The following is a 22,869-nucleotide window of genomic DNA, read 5'->3' on the forward strand; positions in this document are numbered from 1 at the left end:
CATGTTTTTGTGAACATGGCGTTCGCACGAACATGTTTACCATGTTCGGGTGAACATATGTTCGCGTGAACATGCAAATCATGTTTTTGCGAACATATATATCACATATGTTTGCACAAACATACGAAATATGTTCACGTGAACATGATTAAAAAAAAAGTTCGCGCCAACACAATAAGTGTGTTCGCACGAACATATGGTAAACTCAATTTCTCATTTTGCAATTTTTTTCATTTTTGTTCGTCCCACTAAAGTGGAACCCATTATTGTGGGTTCACCCAGGTACCATCTCCACAAGGGTTTTCCCTCTAATCAAGAGCTTCCCTAGTTAACAAATTTGGTATTATTGTGTATGGTTATCATTTGTTGCATCTATTTTTTAGATGTATCAGAATGAAAGAAGATATTGAAAGATGTTTTAATTGTATAAATCACTACTATATTTGGGCTCAAATTACATCAGCAGGGCATTGCAATTGCAATGGCTAGCAATCACCCAAGTAACAGTAGCATGAATTGGCCCTCATTGGACAGGCTTTAGGTTTTTGCTTTTTCAAATTCTAATGGCAAGCCAGTCGGTGGCAATTAGGATTCCTAAAGCCATCACAATTTGGAAAAAAGACAGGTGAAGAGTACCTCTTCATGCCATCATAATTTGGATGATTAACTATCTCAATTATGATGGCCACAATCTTTAGTTTGTCATCTAACTTGCGATAGAATTGTTGTAGGACCAACAGGCATCCATCTGATTGGACATCACAACAAAGATGGAAACTATATACGTAAAATGTGGGCCTCTTATACTCACAGAAAATTTCACACGGTCTTTATATGTGAAACCATCCTTGAATAAACATTGGGTTATCCATCCAAAATAATTTGGAAAATTGACTTGTTGCCTCCTAACTAGATGGTTTTTGTCATTGCTCTCAGAATGAGAAGCTAGCAACTAGACCTCTAGTACGAAGGATTTAATAAGCTATATGAGAGTGCAATATTAATCTACATGAAATGCATATTAATCTAAGAAATAAAAGAGCATAGTAGACTATATGTATGCATTTTAAGCTAATATGAGATTGTAATGTAAGAAATTAAACTATGGATGTATGAAAATGAGTAAATATTCCAGCATTAATTCAATGCAAAATCAATTCAACTTCCTTAATGAGGAATTGAAGGCTCCTTAAATAGAATCCCAAGATCGATCAATTGTCAAGATCAATTGGAATGAACGGTCAAGATTGAAAATGAGACTTAGTCAGAATGGAAATTTCCCTGTGCAGGTGAGGTTAACTAATTCAAATATGAGTGTGATGAAGAGTTAACTAAGTTTCACCTAAGTGTGAGAACAAGTCAATTGAGTTAATTCCATTTCGAGAGATAGTTCACTCAAAATTCCTATTTTTGAACTGAAGAGAAGATTTGATGAGAATATTTAATCTAATAAAACATGATATGTCCTCGTAAATGCATAAACTTTAATTAATTGAATAATTAAACTTAATAATTAAAATAAGGACATTATCTTATTAAATTAAATATGTTTAATTCCTTTGCACATTAGCTAAAGTGGTAAGATTAACTTAATCAAAGTATGAAGACTTATAATTAAATTAAACTTAATTAGTAGGTTTAATGTAGCTAATTTGAGTCGATGCTTAGGAATTAAATAAAGAGTTGATTAATGCAGATTAAGGTTTTCTACATCTGACACTTAGGTCAAGTAGCGATAATTAGAATTGCCTAGTAAAATATGACTTAGGAATGATTGAATAGAATTGGTTAACATGGCAATGTGCCAATTTTGAGGTATTACATTTGCCCCTCTTTGAATGAATATGCAAGAAACACATTCAATTCAAAGAAATTAGAAGTATGATGCATAGATCAAGAAATGAGATTGTTTCCAAAATTGATGATACAAAGAACAATTGATAAGCTTTTTAAGATTATCTCCAGAACGAAGGTCAACCTTAGGGGATCTAGACAGAACACCTACATACTGAGATTGATAAGTTTTTAAAGGTTATCTCCAAAATGAATTTTAACCTTAAGGGATCTAGATAGAACACCTAGATACTGAAGTTGATAGCACAAAGATTGTCAAACTTTACAAAATTGTTCCCAAAACGAGACTCAATCCTCAAGAGTCAGGGTTTACACTATCCCAATACCAATTTAATAGAAGATGCCAAGATTAATCAAGATTCAAAGAATTATCCCTAGAATGAGGCTTAATCCTCAGGAATCAGGGTTTAGACTATCTCAATACCTGTCCATTAAATAATGATCAAAAGAAAGAGCTTAGAATTATCCCCAAAACAAGGCTTAATTCGAAGCAAGAGTTAGGATTATCTCCAAAAACGAAGCTTAATCCTTAGCACAAATTTGGAATTATCTCCATAATGAAGCTCAATTCCCTAGAGTCCATATATAACATCTGAATATTGGTCCATAAAAGATAACAAGAACCAATCATGAGTCATAGAATCATCCCTAGAATGAGGCTTGATTCTTAGGAGTCAGGGTTTAGACTTTCCTAATACTTGTCCATCAAACTCTGATAAGGACTGCTATAAGAATAATTAGTTGATCAAAAGATAAGACATATGATGACAGATAGAGGGGAACAAATGTCGTAAGTGATGACATGCCTCAAGTGATGAGGACATAAGATTCAGATTGAGTTGCAACCAGTTTTGAAAGATCCAATGATATAATCATCCTACCCCCTCGAGAGAAAAATTGAAAGATGACACACCAGAATTGTGATGTAGACCAGTATGTGGGGACATATTGAAGAAATCAGAGATTTAGAAGAATATAGAAGAGATCATAATGATAAAAAGAAAATTTGGAGTCAATTTAGAGTGATTTTGAGGACCCAAAAGACCAAGTTTGACCAAATTTGACCAGAGTTGACTTTTTCTAGAAATTTTGAAAATTTTGAAGAAATTGTGATTTTAACATATTCCAAAATGCACAAAGTATTAGAAAGATAGATAGCACAAGTGTTCGATCGCGTCGATCCCAAAATTTTAAAATGTGGTTTTGAGTTGTTTAAGTGTGTCAGATTTCGAATTCGATCTTGAAAATGAGTTCATAGCAGCCAAATTAGTTAGGGGGTGATTTTCACACTAATCAAAGCACTTCCAAAAATTTAGGTCAAAACCTATATAAGGGCCCAAAGGGTCATTTTCAATTCATTTGTGCTTTTGTCTTATGTGGAGAAGAGAACTCTGAGGAGAAAGATGATGGTCCCCATGCATTCACATCGATTCGACCGCGCCTAACGACACAACCGACTGATGAAGTATGGACATCTGGTGAGTTATCAACAATCTTTCTTTGCATTTTACTTTTCACACATTTTGAGGTGTTTTTAGCATGTTTTAGGTAGTTTTTTAATTCTTGACATATCAATTTTTGTACAAGGACGTCTCTCCTCGCACGGGCCCAATTGCCCTTCGCACGAAGAAGTACCATGCTAGTACTTCTTCACTAGGTGTAATAGGTTTCCTTGCATGGAAGATGCTCATTTTTCACATGAGAAACCCTAAAAGTGGTAAATTTTTTGCCCATTATTTGATTGCTTTTCACACGATGAAGTGTCTTCTCGTGCGAAGATGTGAAATCTCACGCGATTGCAAAAAAATTTGCATGAAATTCTAGTGTACAATACAAGTTTAAATGTTTGAAATTTGATTTTTAGTTGTATTTTTGTGTCTTCATTCATCTTGTGCATTCAGCTAAGACTAATCGTTTGCTTGTTGTTTTTGTTTGTGCAGGTTACCTTTCCCGATGTCGGATTTAGGTCTCATTACCTGCCTTATAGAGCTTTGTTGCAGCAACTAGATGATGCTGACATGGTACACATTGATAGGCTTAGGTTATCATATCTTTTTTGGATCCTAGCATTACTGGTGAATCACAACCTTTTGAATGCATTGGTGGAGCATTTCCATCTGGAGATGAACACTTTCCATTTGCCTAAGGGAGAGATGACCATGACACCCGAGGATATCTACAGGATACTGGGCATCCCATTCCATGGGCCACGAGTTATTTATGACACAATACCATAGATAGGTATAGAGGCACTGAGGGCCATCTTCCAAGAGGACCTCATCTTGGGCAAAGCCATCAGCTGGGAGGAGCTAGTGTGTACCTATGGTCCCACACACAGGTTGCCATCAGTATTGGCTATATTCATCAGCTGCTTCCTGATGCTAGAAAAAGGGCATCATGGGTTAGAGTTTGGATGGGGTCAAATGTTATAGATGATATTGGATGCACCCAAGAGATATGGATGGTGTCAATGCATGATGTTGGATACACCCAAGAGATATCATGAGGGGAAGAGCATTGTCACTAGTGTCTATGTTCTTCAGGTATAGGAATGTGAGCATTTTTCCATAACCAGATCCATTTATGTAGATCAGAGGCAGCCCATGGAGCCATATATATGTCGATATAGAGGTCAGTTGACCTAGATAGCTCTAGGGAAGACTGAGCAGTGGAGAGCTCGATTTGATGACCTGGTAGCGGTGGTATGGCGATCATGGAGGGAGATAGAGGCATGGGATGATGAACCCACAGAGTTGAGTCACATGTTGACATCTCGACCACTAATAGGTTGCTCAGTATAGGTTGTTGAGAGATTTCCTCTAACATAGGTGTGGTGAGAATACGGTTGACCATGGGATATATCTCAAGAATATTGCTCATATGTGCGGCTCGCGATAGATGTAGATCGAGGGTGATCGACCATATTAGACCCTAGCAGGTCGATGATTGATGTACACATGTTGGTTGTGACATAGTGGGATTACTTGGTGCTAGTAGTAGATGGGGGGATGACTCCCACATATCAGGCCTATCTTGTGAGTCATCCCTTCCCTCGATTCATAGACCCAATAGGGATGGCTAGAACTATTCAGCCAATACAAGCACCATAGACACCACCATAGACCCCCTAACAAGAGAGGGAGAGATAGAAGAGAAAATAAGTTTAGATTCCTCTTAGGAAAATGGGATTAGACCTAGATGTTGGAGGTAGTGGGATGGGTCAAAGGTGACTTCAAGGTGAGATGGGTTCCCTAAGAGCCATAAGAGGAGATACATAGAGGCCTTGCATAGAGGAGCATCCAGCCGAGCAGCTAGAGCAGGGGCTGGGTGATGAGGAGATGCAGGATCAGCCTGTTGCAAGGGCCCACGATAGAGATATCCTAGCACAGACCTAGGAGGCTCTAAGGAGGTCAAGAGATAGGGTGCGGAATGCATAGTGGTAGTTGGGAGATCTGCACATATAGGTTGTAGTAAGGGACACCCAGATTGCAAAGTGGGATCGAGAGATCCACGATTTATGGGTCCAGCTAGAGTGAGAGGCTCGGAGGTCAAAGCAGCAGTAGGATAAGATCTGACTACAATCAATGAGAGTAGCTTACTATTTTGCAACATATGTAGCAGTAGTTCCAGATGAGGCCAATCAGGCGCCAATATTTTCCTAGTATGCATAAGAGTCAGGGGGAGCACAACCTTCAGTGAGACCATACATGCCTTCTTGTCCTCCTCTGTTGCCAGCAAGAGGTGAGGGGGAAGGAGAGAGTTAACTTCATTTTTCTTTGATTTTGGTTTGGTTGTGTATTGATTGGTGTGCTAGCACCATTTTGTACTATTTTTTAGATCAACAACGCTCAAGTAGCATCTTTTTTTGCATCGATGTACACTTTTGACTTGATGTATGTATATATATATATATGATATATACGAGATTTTTTGATTCATGTACCATTTGCACGTGTCATCTTTCCATCTTTTTAGTTTGTCAGATATGAGATGTTTATTCTTTTGATTATGAATGCAAATTTTTTGTGATGTATGAATGTAGTGTAGATGAGATGGATGATGAAATTATATATAACATGCAAAATGTGAATGAACTAACATCTCATGCAGTGTTCCATTTTTGTTGATAGTGACAAGTATTCCATGAAGATCGAGAGGACAAACCAAAGAACCAAATGCTTGTGCAATTGTGAAGAAGCATGATACTTTGAAGAAGCCAACAATCCCTCATCGCAAAGGATGCAAGTAGATCATCGATCAAACCATGTACTTATGCAATGCAACCCTATGCTAGATGTAACCCTAGGCTACATGCAACCTTAGGCTAGATGTAACCCTAGGTCTAGTTACCAAGCTTTGATAATTATCATCACTGAATGTTTAGCTAAATCTGACATGTCATACAATTCCAACGAATATTACAATCATAGAAGTATGAATATGACACATGTTCTATTTTTTTTTGGGATTAAATGTAAGCATTCGAGGCATGAGAAGCTAGAATGACTAGAACATTTGTCCCTTTTAATGTAGCAAGCTAACATGAGCATCAAAGCATAAACGCTAGGACGACCAGAATGTTTTTTTCATGCATACACACCAAACACATGAGAGATCCTTCTTATGTTAAGTAATTAGTAAGTATTTTGTTTGCAACAACCCTTGCGTTTGTAACCGGAGGTAGAAGTGAGATAGGCATACTCGCAGTGACCCATAAATTCACTTAGCAGGATGAGTATCAATATTTACTATAGCATAAAGAGTTCACTCCAACAAGCAAGGAGAAGAACCAACCTCAATAAAGAGTCCATACTAAATGAGTCGAGGTACACACGACCATCCAATATGAGATAAAAGCTCTTAAAGTGGACACCCCTTTTATATGAATGCTTAAGATCATTGGAACTAAACCAAAAAAATAAAGAAAAGAAAAGATCATGCCCCAAGTCCTCACTACTCTAGTCAAAAGTGACATCATCAAGTTTCTCAAAGAGACATGATAAAGAAAAAGCAAAGAAACAAAGAAAAGATCAACGTATCCAAACAAATTCATTGGTTTGAGTTCAGTTTTTTCTTTTTTTTTTGTTATAGGATTGATGTCAAGTGTCAATATTTAGAACATATATGGAATAAATCTCTTTAGTTTAGTGACAATAGTAGATAGCAATAGATAGGACAACTGGTGACTGAAGTCAAAGAGGAATCTTTAGTAAGAAGAACCTTGGTGAGAAACTGGGCGACGATAGATAGACATAGTGAGGACAACTAGTGATTGATGTGAGAGAAGTCTTCCATGAGACTAATCTCTAAAGTGACATGAGTGACAATAGGCAGATGCAGTTTGAACAACTGGTGGCTCAAGCAAGAGATCTTCCATGAGAGGAATCTTAAAAGTAACACAAGTGATAGTAGGCAGACACAGTTAGAACAACTGGTGATTATCGCAAGAGATATTCTGTGAAAGGAATCTCTAAAGTGACACTAGTGATAGTAGGCAGATGTAGTTAGAACAACTAGTGACTAACGTGACAGATTCCTATAACAATATAGAGTGTTGTCCCTATGTTATGATAAGATTCAATTCATGGATACATGAGCAAAAGTAGCAAACTAAAGTAGGAAAGCAAATGTATAGGAGCTAGAAGATGCACTACAAGATATAGCATTTGGAACAAGAGGCATCTGTTTACCAAGTTTTCAACTTCTTGGTAGAGATTCTTTTTCTGCTACCATGATGCCTATTTCCAAGTTTTCACAAAGGCACTTTTTTTTGTTTTTCAATATTTTTTGTATTTTTGTATTTTTCAAAATTTTCCATTATTTTGGTATTACCAAGGTGCCTATTGCTAATTTTTCACCAAGGTATTGATTTTTTCAAGACTTTTTGTAATTTTTAGATATTTTTTCAAGACATTTAAGTATATAGAGAGAGCTTCAGATTAGTTGTAGAACTGCTTAAAATGGAGAGTATTGATGGGCTCCTTGAGAACCTCTCCCTCGGATGTAGAAAGTTTGTAAGCACTAGATCCAAACATTGTCGTGACTATATAGGGACCAAACCAATTGGGTTTTAACTTCCTTTTTTGTAACTATTTTTGTTGATTCTTAGGGTTTACTCTTAGAACAAGATCACCCAGTTGGAAGTCACATGGCTTAACTTTTTTATTGTAGCTTCTAGACATATGATGCTTATAAGCTCGAAGATGATCACATGCCACTTGTTGATGTTCATCTAACAATTCTAGCTCTTGAAGCTGAGATATTCTATAGTCATCGTTAGTAAAGAGACCCTTCATGGAGATTCGCAAAGAAGGAATCTTAACCTCAATAAGAAGCACAACATCTAGCCCATATACTAAAGCAAAGGGTGTTGTACCCATTGGAGTTTTGATACTTGTTCTGTAAGCCCGTAAAACCAAACTAATCTAAAGGTGCTAGTCCCTTCTATATTTTTTAACTATGTGATTCAAGATCTTAAGGATCACCTTGTTTGATGCTTCCACTTGACCATTACCTTGGGGGTAATAAATAGAAGATCAATGTTGCATGATTCTAAACTTTTTTCACAACTCCTTAAGGTCCTTGTTTTTAAACTATCCTCCATTATCAGTAATGATGGAGGAAGGTACACCATACCTACATATGATGTAATTCATAATGAACAGAGCTATAGTTTTTCCATTTGCTATAGAGAGAGGTACTGCCTCTACCCAATTACTGAAGTAGTCTATAGCTATAATGATGAAATTGTGTCCATTCAAAGAGGACGGGTGAATCTGACCCACAAGATCAAAGGCCTATTGTTAGAATGGCCACAACATGATATATGGAATTAGCTCCTTGGCTGGAGCATGAATCAAATTCCCATGGAGTTGGCACTGTTTATAGGACTTGGTGTATTTGATTGCCACTTGCTCCATATTTGGCCAATAGTAACCAACTCTAATAAGTTTACAAGCTAGTGTCAAGTTGTTAGAGTGAGATCCATAAATGCCCTTGTGTATGTCGATTAATGCACAATTGGAATCATTAGGTTCTAGACACCTAAGGAGTATTCCATCAAGACCTCTCCTAAATAAGTCATCAGCAATAATAAAATACTATGAAGCATTGTAGTTAAGGTGATATTTTTTATTTTGGGTTAGACCATTTAAAATTGTTTGGTCATGCAGATAGGAGTATATGTGGTGGTAGCGGGATGAATCATGTCCTACAATAGAACAAATCATCCAAGATTCAAGGGAATTATAGGTAGGGTAGAGTAACATTTCCACTAGGAACTCATGTCGAAGATCATTCTGTGGCATCTGTAACAAGGAAGAAAGAGTAGCCATGGTATCGACCCTTTTGTTATTTACTAAAGGAACTCGTCGAAAGGTGATATGAGAAAAGTATTTCATTAGGTCATCCACCATGTGTTTATAAGGGATCAATGTTTGATCCTTTGTCTAATATGCATCATTGACCTAGTTGATTATAAGTTGGGCACCAAAGATGTTCAATTGATCCACTCTCCATTCAACTACAATCTTCATGCCATTAATGAGAGCTTCATATTCTGCAATATTGTTTGTACAAGGAAACATAATCTTGTACACCTTAGGCAGTGAATACCTTTGTGGTGTTATGAATAGTAGTGCAACACCGGATTATTGTTGTGTAAAGGAACCATCAAAGAACATCACCTAAGTTTGGTGTGTAAGCATTAGAATTGATTAATTAGAAAAGTCAACATTTAGTAGAAGAAGACTCTGCATTGGTGCCTTTGCTAACTGATCAGAAATCATTTGTCCTTTGATAGCCTTTCATTCAACATACTAAATGTCAAACTCACTTAGAATTAGGACCCACTTAGCTAACCTTCTTGTTAAAGCAGCCTTGCTGAGTAAGTACTTCAATGGATCAATTTTAGCTACCAGTCATGTAGTATGAGTGAGCATGTAGTGTATCAACTTTTGGGAAGCAAAGATGACTTCCAAGCAATATTTCTCAATGATAATATAATTCATTTCATAAGAAACCAGTGTGCAACTCAAATAGTAAATAGCTCTTTCCTTGTTCTCATTGTCTTCTTGAGCTAGCAAGATACCAAGAGATGTTTCTATTGCAGAGATTATAAAATGAGGGGCTTCCCATAGATAAAAGGCATCAAGATTGGTGGATTAGCAAAGTATTGGTTTATCTGTGTGAGACTTTGATCATAATCTTGGCTCTAGTTGTATTTCACACCTTTATGTAGAGTCTTGGTAAATGGTTATGACCTATCTACCAGCTCTGAGATGAATCTTTGAATGGATTGAGGTCTTCCTTATAAGCCTCTCATCTGACTAATATTACGTGGTGGAGGCATATCCATGGTTGCTTGAAATTTCTTTGGATCAACCTCGATTCCTTTTGCAGACACAATGTAGCAAAGTAGTTTCCTAGACGTTACACCAAATGCACATTTCTTGGGATTGAGTCTTAAACTAAATTTCTCCATGCAATCTAGACTAGGTCCCAAATCTTGAAGGTGAGCATTGAATTTTGTGCTCTTAACATGAGTATGATCCACATAGTCTTCCATTATTTTATGCATCATGTCATGAAAAATTATAGTAACTGGCCTCTGATATGTTGCACCAACATTTTTCAGACCAAATAGCATCACGTTCCAACAAAAAGTTCCCCATGAACAAGTGAAAGTAGTATTTTCCTAATCTTTTGGTACAATTTTGATTTGATTATAACTAGAAAACCCATCCATGTGTGAGTACATTTAATATCCTATTGTCATGTCTACTATCATATCAATGTTAGGGAGCAAAAAATCATCCTTCGAACATGCTAAGTTCAGATCTCAAAAATCTATATAGACTTTGATAGATTTTTTGTGCTTGGAGACTAGAACAATGTTAGAAATCCATTTAGCATAATCAATAGCACATATCAAACCAACTTTTTGAAGCTTTTCCAATTCAGCTTTGACAAGTAATGCAACATGAGGATGCATTTTCCTAAGTTTTTGTTTGATTGGTTTAACTCTTGGTGTAATAGATAAATGATGCATTATGAGGTCAAGATCCAAGGCTAGCATGTCTGAGTATGTCCACGCAAAATTTGTCCTTTTCTCTTAAAAGAAGGCAATGAATTCCTCTTTTTCTTCTGGAGATAGTGATTGTGCAAGATGTATCCTGTGAGGATGTTCTTCTATCCCCAAGTTGATCGACTATGTTGGTTCTATCAATATTGATGATGTTTCCTAAAAATGACTAGGAAATGCATGAAATATCTCATCCATAAGCACCTCAGAGAGGTTTTCACCTTTGGATATGTCTTTTATTTTTACTATTTTTGATTATGACACTACCACAATGTAGTTTTCACCAATAAACCTTCTATTTCTTTTCTTTTTGATTGTGTGACTGAGATATTTGATGTTAGCTTTAGTCATGTTGATGCTTTGTTCGCTGGTGGAAGGCGTTATAGGTTTGACATTGTTTAAGTAGTAGGCAAGAGAATAGTCATTTTGGAATATAGGGACTTCACTAGATGCATTGGAATTCTAGTCCATGATCTTGGGATAGGTGAGTGAAAGAGATGTGGCAGGTTTGATTGTGTTCATAGTATAATCATTAAATTCTTTGACAAGCAATTCGAGAGCTAGAGTGGCTTCATACACAAGTGTGTTTGAATGCCTTCAAGTATTAACATCATTAATTGAAGACTTGATGACACTAGTTGGATGAGACTCATATGACCTAACCCTAGATGATTCGCCCACTTTGAGCTAATTTTCATATACATTAACTTGATCTATGTCTTTTTCTAGAGTTGCTTCTGAAAGAGAGTCAAATTCATACTGTCCAGAATCTGTACTGCATGGAGATAGACCGTAGAATTCCCCAACAGTGATAGGAACAAATTCTCCTTCATCATCTAAATTTTTACAATAGTAATCAATGATCAAAGCATGACTAGACTCTCCTTGTTCTTGTTGGATACAAGGAGAATCAATGGTATCATTAGAAGAATCACTATAAGCATCTACGGTGGTGACACGTAGTACAAAGGCATCTGGTTCTGGAAAAAAATTAGCAAGATCATCAGGAATTGGATAAGAATAAGGAACCTCATCATTAGCATTGTCTTTATGGTCATCAAACTCATCTTGTGACTCATTTTTAGATGAATTTGCAGGTTCTAGTATACATATGTTAATCCCTAGATGGAATGGAGTCTTCTTAAATCCTAGACTAGATGTATCTTGATTCCTCCTAGCTATCACTTTTATAGGATCAAACAAGATATTTTTGTTGCATCCAATAGGACTAGTCCCCTTATAGCTAAAGCATTTCATGAGTTTAAGACCTGGACCATACTTTTCAGGACTAATTTCACAAGACTATTCTATGAGGTCAATTGGAGTGTCTTCTTTGTTTATCCATGCAACAATAGCTCTATTTTCATCTTCCTCCTCAATAGGTGCAATAGCTTTGAAAAAAATACCCTTGTACTTAGTTTGAGGTGTTAACACCAAAGGTCTCTTCACTTCAGATGGTCTCCCTTAATGACAGGGAGACTCAAGAAGAGATGTCAAAGATAGAATAGGTTCTATGTGATATTCACCCATTCTAGTTTCTTTTAGCTTGAGTGACTGCTTGATTCACTATAGCTTGTTGTCATGATGGTTTGTAAATTCCCCATTAGCAAGTGCAATTTTTTTAGCATGATGCATGTATAGCTAGTAGTTGCAGGTATGGTGACTTCAGAGCCATGAAATGGGAACTTTACGCATTGATGATGAATGGAGGGCATAGCTCATATCTCATGTATCCATGGTATTCCTAGCAGTATGCTGTAAGCTAAAGGAATATTGAGGACCTAAAAAGTGACATCCCTTTCTATAAGACCAACATGAAGAGGCAACATCACAAGACCTAAAGATTTTTGCTCAACTTTTTCATATGCTTTGATAGTTATCTTGCAATGGGGATTAATGGACTCTTTAGAATAGTCCAATTTTTTGATTAGAGCAACAAAGACAATGTTTAAACCAGCTCCATTATCAATGAGCACATGATAGAAATGTTTTTGGTGTATCATGACTTCATTGTACAAAGGTTCGTTATGTGGATGACTCAATGAATTATCATCCTCCTTAGAGAATGACATATAGTAAGGTGAGGTTAGATGACCTACCATAGATTGGAACCTCTCAAGATCAAGATCTTGAGGTACATTTTCCTCAGTGAGGGCTTTGGCAACAATCTTCCTTTAAGAAGGCAAGATTTTGAGTAGTTCAAAGATCATGATTTGAGCATTTGTTTTCTATAACTGATCGAGGATATTGTAGCTAGTAGCTATAGAAGTTGTTGCAAGTTTTTTTACTTTTCTAGGTGGACCAAAAAGAGGTTTGTCTTTATGTTGTTCTAGATCAGGAGAAGAAGGCTCAAGGCCTTTGAGCACTAACTTGGCACAGGAATGCATAACAACATTGGCACAAGATTGTGATGATTTTTTGTCAGATGTATTGGAAGTAGGGACACTTTAGACAAATGGTGTCTTAAGTTTAGTTTTCTCTTGTTTTCCCTTGATGGTGATAATGTCACAATACTCAACATCCACCATTTCAACCATATGGACTATCTCATCATCATTAGAGTATGTATAGTTGATCTTGTTATGAGATTTTAGTTTTGAGTTTTCTTCTTTTTCATAAGATGAGAATGGCTCCTTGCAAGCCTTGTGATTTGTGTTCTTGTTATGTCCATCCATGAAAATGTCACCATCGTTGATTAGATCTTGGACTTTGTGACGTAGGTTGATGTAATTGTTGGTTTTGTGACCTTTTTTCTGGTGCAGTTTCATTCCATTATGGTGGTCATGGTTGTTCTCATAAGGACGAGAGTTATCCAATAGAGAAATGAGCTTGTTTTTTAGCAAGGTCTTGTAGACCACATCCAAAGGTTCACTCAAAGGTGTATATTCTCATTTTAGGTGTGTGACCCAGGATGAGTTATTTGGTTTATTTGCAAACATCTTGTTGTCAGAAGGAGGTTTCTTAACATTCTTGGAAGGTTTGAGATTGTCTGTAAGATTGAAAGCTGCCTTAGCAGGTTTAGGAGTAATGTTGTCAACAACTCCATCATGCACAACCTCTTGGTTTATGTTCACATACTTAGACTTGTCCTTATTAGAGGTTGACTCTTATATAGTGTCCTTCTAAAGGGTAAGTTCACCCTTTTTGACCATGAATTCCTCAATTCAGATAGCTTGTGTGACCATGTCTTCAAAGGTGTGTGGACCTTGAAGTTGAGCTCTATACCCAAAATTAGGTAGGAGATTATCCGTAAAGATATCAAGTTTTTTCGTTTCAAGAATCTTTCATGAATATTTGGTGTAAATTTGTCTCCATCTCTAAAGGAATGTGAGGAAAGGTTCCCTGATGTTTTTTTTAAGGTTACATAGGTCTCGTATGTTAATAGGGTGTTGTATGTTTTGGGAGTACCATTGGACAAATAGGTTAGCAATCTCATCAAATGTTTTGATACTAGTAGACAAGCATGAAAGCCATTCCATAGCCTGACCACCAGACTTCTTGGGAATGTATGCTTGAGGTAGGTCTAATCATGCATAAATTCCATAGACAAGGCCTCGAATTCCTACAAATGATCTTGGGGATTAGAAGTTCCAAAGTATTTATCATACTTAGGTAACTCAACTCCTCTTGGAAAAGGAGGCATCTCTATACTCTTGTCAAAAGGAAATGGACAAAGAGCATCTAAGGTGTACCTTTTTTGTAGGTTTGTCCTTATCACACATCATTTGGGCTAACTATTCTTGCATGATCTTCAATTGTTTTTGCAATTTAGATGTTTCAGTTAACTCTTCTAGTGTAATGATAGTTTCAATGTTAAAGTGATGAGGTATCTTAGCTCCTTCTTGAGAAAGTTTGAGAAAGTATTTCTCTTTCTCTTCATTAAGCAAGATTTCCATGACTTTTTGGAAGTTTTTTTCCTTATGATTTTTTTTGATATGTTCAAGAAGTATTTATACTTCTTCCTCATTCTCATCAGTGAAAGGTTTCTTATGTCTTTCATTCCCATGTTGAACTTGGTCTCTACTATGTTCTCCATGTTCTAGTTCTTGATTAACCATTTTAGGATTGTGATAAGTTTCAGTATATGTTGGTTGGAAAGGTTGTTTGAATAAGAATTCAACTATGTTGTTTAGAGATGTATGACCTTTGCTAGTTTTAGGGTCCTCTTGATACAAGGATTTCCTGGTTTGTCATAAGTTTATGGAAAATTGTTAGGATTTAACTACAAACAAAAAGAAAAATTACATGCAATTATAAAAAATATCATAAAATAATAGATCACACAAAAAAGAACACAAGACACCAAGATTTAACATGGTTCACCCAAACCCTAGGCTACCTCCACCAAATAGCAAGTCCAATATTATTACAATCTAATGATGACAACCTAATTGCAATCTGTAATCTCTTACAACTCAATACTGCCACAAGAACCAATTTTTGCATCACACCTTATCAAATAATCCCTAACCCTAAGCCCTTTTATACACGTATTTTTTTTCTTTAGGGTTAAAATTAGTTACAACATGTCGGCCATAAACTGGTGAATATAAACAATAGCCAATTGGTGAATAGTAGCCCAAAATTTTGTGCTATTGATGAATGGCAAATAGTAGCCCAAATTTTTGTGCCATTGGTGAATAGTAGCCCAAAAAATGTTTGAAGCATGTATAGTACTTCCCTTATCCATCACCACAAACTAACAATCTCCCTCTTAGGGATTGATCAAACTCCACACTAGACAATAATCTCCCACTTGGAGACTAATCCTATAGCATTACTGCTATCACATGGGGCTCCCACTAGATCAAATGACCCTAGAATTTTTTGTTCTTTTATTCTATTTTGTCTAGAAGATTAACTAAAACTAAAGATGAATTCAACTTCTCCCTTGTCTCTACCTTTGTAAACATATCCACTGGATTGTCATCTATATGTATCTTATCCAACTTTAACTATCATATTCCAAAACTAACTGAATGAAATGGTACTGCAACTGTATGTGTTTTTTCTTTGAATATAGAGTTGAATTCTTTACAAGATGAATGACACTCTGGCTATCTGTAAACAAATATTTATCCCTCTAAGGATGTCCTAATTATTTTAAGAAGAACTGAAGCCATATCATCTCCTTGGTTGCCTCTGTAGCAGAAACATACTCTACCTTTGTAGTGGATACAACATTAGCCTTCTGTAACCTAGAAACCTAGCTCACAGTTGCCCCACCAACAATAAATACATAATCTGTAGTACTCCGCTTGGTATCAATATCCCCTACCAAATTTGAGTCAACATAGCCCTGTAAGTCAGTAGTAGAGCCCCCAAAGTGTAAAAACTTACTAGATGTTCTCAAATATCTGAGAATCCATTTGACTACATTCTAATGATCAATTCCTAGATGACTGATATAACTGCTAATGACTCCCACTGCATGTGCAATATCTGGCCTTGTACATACCATAGCATACACCAAGCTTCCTAAACCTGAAGCATAGGGTACTTTGGACATATTATCCTCCTCTTGTTGTGTCTTTGGACACATCTACTTAGTCAACTTCAAATGGCTAGGTAAAGGTGTACTGACAACTTTACCATTCTCCATAGAGAAACATTGCAACACCTTCTCAACATAATCAGCCGAAAATAGCATCAATTTCTTGTTCTTCCTATCTCTGCAAATCTTCATACCAGTGATTTGTTTTGTTGCCCCCAAATCCTTCATAGCAAATGCATGTGCTAATTGGCGTTTCAGCCCCTTAATGTGATCCATGTTAGACCCAGCTACAAGCATATCATCAACAAATAAACATAAAATAATGTAGTTGTCAGAATCCAACCTCTTAAATAAACACAATGATTTGAATGACAGTTACTACATCCATGCTTATACATAAAATTGTCAAGTTTTAGATACCATTGCTAAGGTGCTTGCTTCAAGCCATATAAACTTTTCTTCAATCTACACACTAAGTTCTCCTCACCTTTGACCTCAAATCCCTATGGTTGAGCCATATATATCTCTTCATCCAAATCACCATGAAGGAAGGTTGTTTTAACATCAAGCTACTCCAAATGCAAATCTTCAATAACCATAATATTTAAAATAGTGTGAATAGAAGTCATTTTAACAACACAGGAGAATATCTCATCAATTAATGTCTTTTTTCTATGCAAATCTTTTTACAACTAACTTGGCTTTAAATATTTTCTTACCTCCATCCTCCTCTTTCAACCTGTAAACCCACTTATTCTGTAAAGCCCTTTTACCTACAGGCAACTTGCATAAATCTCATGTCTTTTTTTTCAGCAAAGAGTCTATTTCATCTTTCATTGCAGACTCCCACTACATCTTTGTATCCACTTGCACAACTTCATCATAACATTTAGGTTCACTAGCATCTGTTAGTAAAATAGAATACAAAGAGGGAGAAAATCTTTCTGGAGCTCTAATTAGCCTTGTTTCCCATCTAACATTCACTAGTGTGTGTGATATTTGTTGTTGCAGTTGTTGCACATCATGAGGAATGGCTTGAACATCATCTTTTGGAGTATCATTCAGCACTATGTAATCATCTTCTTTTTTCTCATGTTGCTGCAATAGATCTTTGTACAACACTTTTTCATTGAATATGACATCCCTGCTTCTTCCAATTTTACAATTTTTAAAATCCCAAAGCCTATAACCAAATTTATTAATGCCATATCCAAAAAATACCCATTTCTTTGACTTAGCTTTCAGCTTGGTTTTATTTTTAGAATCTATATGAGAAAATGCTTCACAACCGAAGGTTTTGAGAAAAGAATAACTCACCTTCTTAACAGCCCATGCTTCCTTTGGAATACGATAACCTAAAGGAGTAGAGGGAACTGTATTAATCAAATATATAAAAATATTAATAGCCTCTTCCCACATGTGTAAGAACAACCTAGCATGCAACCTCATGCTCTTCGCATGCTCCATTATAGTCTTGTTCATGCGTTCAGCCACTCCATTTTTTTGTGGAGTCCTTAGAATAGTTTTCTGTCTCTGATTACCATTAGTGGAGCAATAATCTTCAAATTCATGACTACAATACTCACCACCATTATCAGATCTGAGACATTTTAATTTCTTACTAGTCTCATTTTCAAACAAACATTTCCATTTCTTAAAAGTTTGAAATACATTAGATTTATGTCTAAGGAAATAAATCCACACTTTTCTAGTTACATCATCAATAAATGTAACATAATAATGAGAGCCACCAAGGGAAGACACCTGAGCTAGTCCCCATACTTCTGTATGCACAAGCTCTAATTTCTCCCTTTTATTTTCCTTCCTAGTCTTCACAAAACTCACTCTCTTTTGTTTTCACTATACACAACTTTCAAAGAAATCCATATTAACACATTTCAGACCTAGTAAAACTTTCTTTGAATGAAGTAATTTCATACCTTTCTCACTTATGTGCCCAATTTTGTTGTGCCACAATGCTATATCAGAATCTATAGCAGCTATTTGTTCTCTTTGCTCAACTGCAACAATTCTTCCTTAACATTCATGTTTCTCTGAAACAATTAAAGTAGAAGTAACAATATGACCTATACAAAGATATAAGGTGCCTACTTTCACACCTTTTGCTACTACAAGGGAACCTTTTGAATCCTTTCAATTTTTATCATTAAAAGTAAAAACACAACCCTCATCACCAAGTTTCCCTACTGAAATTAAATTCCTAATCAGCCTTGGAACATGTCTTACCTCATCTAGTAGCCAATGATTCTCATTCTACAACATAATCTTAACTTTTCTCTTTCCAACAATCTAACAGGTTCATTATCCCCAAATAAACAAGCCCAAAATCCCCTTGGAGATAATCAATGAAATAACCTCTATGAGGTGTAGCATGAAATGAAGCACCATAATCTAAAACCCTTGAATCATCAACACTTTCTAAAGATAGAAGCAAAGTATCCTCTTTGGATTTGTTACTTACCACATTTGCCTCCTTGTCTCCATTTTGCTTTTCTCCTTCATTTTTATTTTGAGTTCATAAGTTTTTCTTATTATGCCCTATTTTACCACAGTACCAGTAGTCATTTGGCCATCTCGATTGAGACCTCCTCCCCTTTGAATTTTCTCTTGATTTCCCATGATTTTTGAAATTACTTCCTCTCTCAATCGTTCTGCCTCTAATTTGTGTATTCAAAGAATTTCCTGATGTAGATCCACCTAAGGATTTCCTGCAAGTTTCCTCACTCAAAATGACACTGATCACATCATCATATTTTAGGGTATTAAATCCAGAAGAAAAATTACTTATAGTCATTACCAAGCTATTCTAGCTTTCAGGAAAAGAACACAAAATCAAGAGAGCCCTAATTTCTTCATCAAAATTAATAGCCATAGAATATAACTGACTATTAATGGTATTAAACTCATTTAAACGATCTACAACAGATCCATCTTCTATTATTTTCATATTAAATAAATGCTTCATGAGAAATACCTTATTTGAAGCGAAGGGCTTTTCATAAAATTTCACTAGGCTTTCCATCAACTCTTCTATTGTCTTTGCTTTTATAATATTAAATGCCATTGATGGTGCCAAACATAATCAAATGCTTCTAAGTGTGTTTCTGTCTAAAAGATCCCATTCATCATTTGACATAGATCTTGAATTCTTGGTTTTGCCTTCCAATGGCTTCCATAAATCCTTTTGATAAAGAGAGTCTTCCATTTGTATCTTCCATAACTAAAGTTTTGACCATTAAATTTGTCAACCCTTATATTACCCTCATTTTCCATTGCTCCCACTCAACTGTGAGACTTTCCTGTAGAGGATAACTGGAAAACAACCTCACTCTAATACCACTTGTTAGGATTTAACCACAAACAAAAATAATAATTACATGCAAATATATACAACATCATAAAATAATAGATCACACAGAAAAGAACACAAGACACCAAGATTTAACATGGTTCGCCTCACCAAAAAACAAGTCCAATATTATTACGATCGAGTGATTAAAACTTAATTACAATCTGTAATCCCTTACAGCTCAATACCACTACAAGAACCATTTTTTTCATCATACCTTATCAAAAAATCCCTAACCCTAAGCTATTTTATATAATTATTTGTGCCTCTTTAGGGTTAAAATTAGTTACAACATGTCAGCCATAAATTGGCAATTATAAACAATAGCCAATTGGAGAATGGTAGCCCAAAATTTTGTGCCATTGGCGAATAGTAGCCCAAAAAACATTTTTGGGCTTATGCCTCGAACCTCAAAGAATTTATGAAGTATGTACAATACTTCTTTGATTAGTCACTACAAACTAACAAAAACATTCTTTGAACATGAGGTGATTTGACAGGTGAAGGAGATCGTGAAGATTCCTCACTAGACAAACTGGACATAGATCGTGTATAAACTGAGAAGCAACCTCTGCCATGATTATGATCCCTACCTCTACCTAATCTAAGTCTAAGGGGATAAAATATATTTCCACTTCTTGTTTCCATAGTCATAAACAAGGACAAAAGGAAAGAACCTAGACAAGGACCACACTAGAACGTAGTCTCAAAAAGCGAGATGAGAGTGTTGTATACTTAGGTAAAAGTTGTCTGAGTAATGGCTAGAACAACCAAAGATTATGACTATCATGACACAAAATATGACAACCATGAAAGGACAAAGACAAGATAGACAAGTGACGAGACTAGTTTGCATGTAGATCACAAGTTGTCAGCTAAGCAAGAAGTCATTGTTTGCAGATAGAGAAGTAGTAAAATGTTATAGATACATATCAAACTTAGAGCATAGATAGCTCTGACTGATAGTTCGATAGTTTTTAGGACAAGATTCTATGAGAAGATTCCTAAGGAATTATGTGAGAAGGAACAAAGAACCTTGCGAAGACTCAAAACAACAAATTTTGGACAATTTTTTCGCGCAAGGACTTGTACAGAGTTGCATGAGGATGTGCCAGAGTGATAAAAAGATAGGATTTTGGCATGAAAGACAATTTGTTTGCAAGATCTCACATGGAAATTTGTAGGGAGTCACACAAGGACTTATATAGAGTTGCATGAGGAAATGCTAACAGGGTATTTTCTCATGCAAAATTTCACAAAACTAGGCATAAGAATCTGGACAGACTAACAACTATTGACTAGATTTGAAGAGATTTTGCAAGTTTTAGACAATTTGGTATAGATTGTTGATTTTTTTTAGAGATTTAAAATAGGTAGCAAGATAATTTTCAATTTTTTGGACAATATTTTAACTTTCAAAAAGACAGTTTGTTTTCGAATAGACATGGGAAGCAAGTAGTACTCACAAATAATCCAACTAAGGGAAAAACAATTTGGAGGGGCAGGGAAGTCTTGACCTTTAGTTTGTTTGATAGATTTGGAAAATTTTAAGACTCAAAAAAGACATGCTTTATTCCTAACACCAAAAATGGTAGAAAAGGAAAAACCTTTGTCTCACAACTTATGTGCATGCTTGCACCTCACATAGCCATGTCACCCCACTAGAGGGCACCCGTGTTTTTGGTGTATTCCAAGGGCTCAATAACATATATTCTAAATGAACACCCTTGTGGCTAGGGTCAAGTGCATATACCACTTTCCAATGCCTAGGCACATGCCTATGGTGAGTATCTATAGGAGAGATTCTTCCCCTTCCTTGCACAAAGATTATGCCCACTTTCGGATGTGAACCGAGTAGCAACTAACTAAGAGGTTTTTACTAGCTTCCATTCATATCAACCCCCAGTGGCTTTGCAAGTGAACTTGAGGCTAGAAACCTACACCAACATTTGTAAGTGTACACACTTGACTAGCAAGACTAGGGCTACTACGGGCCAGTATAGTTTACAAAGCCTCTTCTTGATATGCAACATCATAATTAAGAAGAGGAAATTAATATGGCTTTGGAATCTTTTTCTCTACAAAGCTTCTTTATTATAGAAAAGGATTGTGCTCACTTGGGTTGTTCCTGAAGGTTGGATTGCTCTAGCAAACCTTCTATGGGTTGACTCAAACTAGTGGTTCAGATCTAAGGGTCCAAGTTTATGATTTCCCTTAAGGGGAAAGTACATACTTCTCTACCTCATCACCTTGCCCATACATACAAGACATGTTAATCAGCAAGTTAGTTTTAATTGATCCCAACTTGTCCTTTCTCAAGATGTTGACTTCCTAAAATGAAATCATCCTCCCTTCATAGAATAGACTCATATAAGAGAACTGCTAACTTGCTTGCCTCTCTCAGGTGCTGTCTTTCAAAGGCATCTAGGTTTCTGATTTTCTCTTGGGCATCACTTCCAAGTAGAAAAGAGAATACTCCCCTATTCCTCTATCTTGCACCCTACAAAGTTCACAACCCCTATTTATACTATGTGTGGAAAGCAATAAAAGAAAACATGATGTTTAAGTGGGTTTGAAAAGATCTCTTTGACATGCATATCTTCAACAAACATTCTACAATCACATAATTAGTACATTTTTCAAGTGTTTCGATAAGGTGTCTTCGACGAACGTCTTGCAAACCACTGTTATGCTATAGAAAATTAGAAATTAGAAACAATAGTGCTTCAGAAACATCTTGTTAGACAAAACATGATGATAAAACTGAGTTTTGAAAACTGCATTTGTATTTGTTGATGCAAAATTTTGCACGAAATATTGCATAGGCCCATGTGAGGAAATGGAGTGTACCACATGAAATACTATGCAATTATACACTTTTTTGTGAGGAAGTGAAATGAGAGGGGCAGAAACTCAATTTTATCACATGAAAATGAGATTTCTCATGCAAGAATTTTGAAAACTATACAGATGATAGTGATAGAATAATGAAAAATGCAGAAAAATAGAATAAATGAGGCTAGAATTTGATTATTTGACCCCACGATGGGCGCTAGATATGTATGCATG

Source organism: Cupressus sempervirens, chromosome 1 (genome assembly GCF_028749045.1).
Source record: "Cupressus sempervirens isolate cs-2001-9-10 chromosome 1, ASM2874904v1, whole genome shotgun sequence".
NCBI lineage: Eukaryota > Viridiplantae > Streptophyta > Pinopsida > Cupressales > Cupressaceae > Cupressus > Cupressus sempervirens.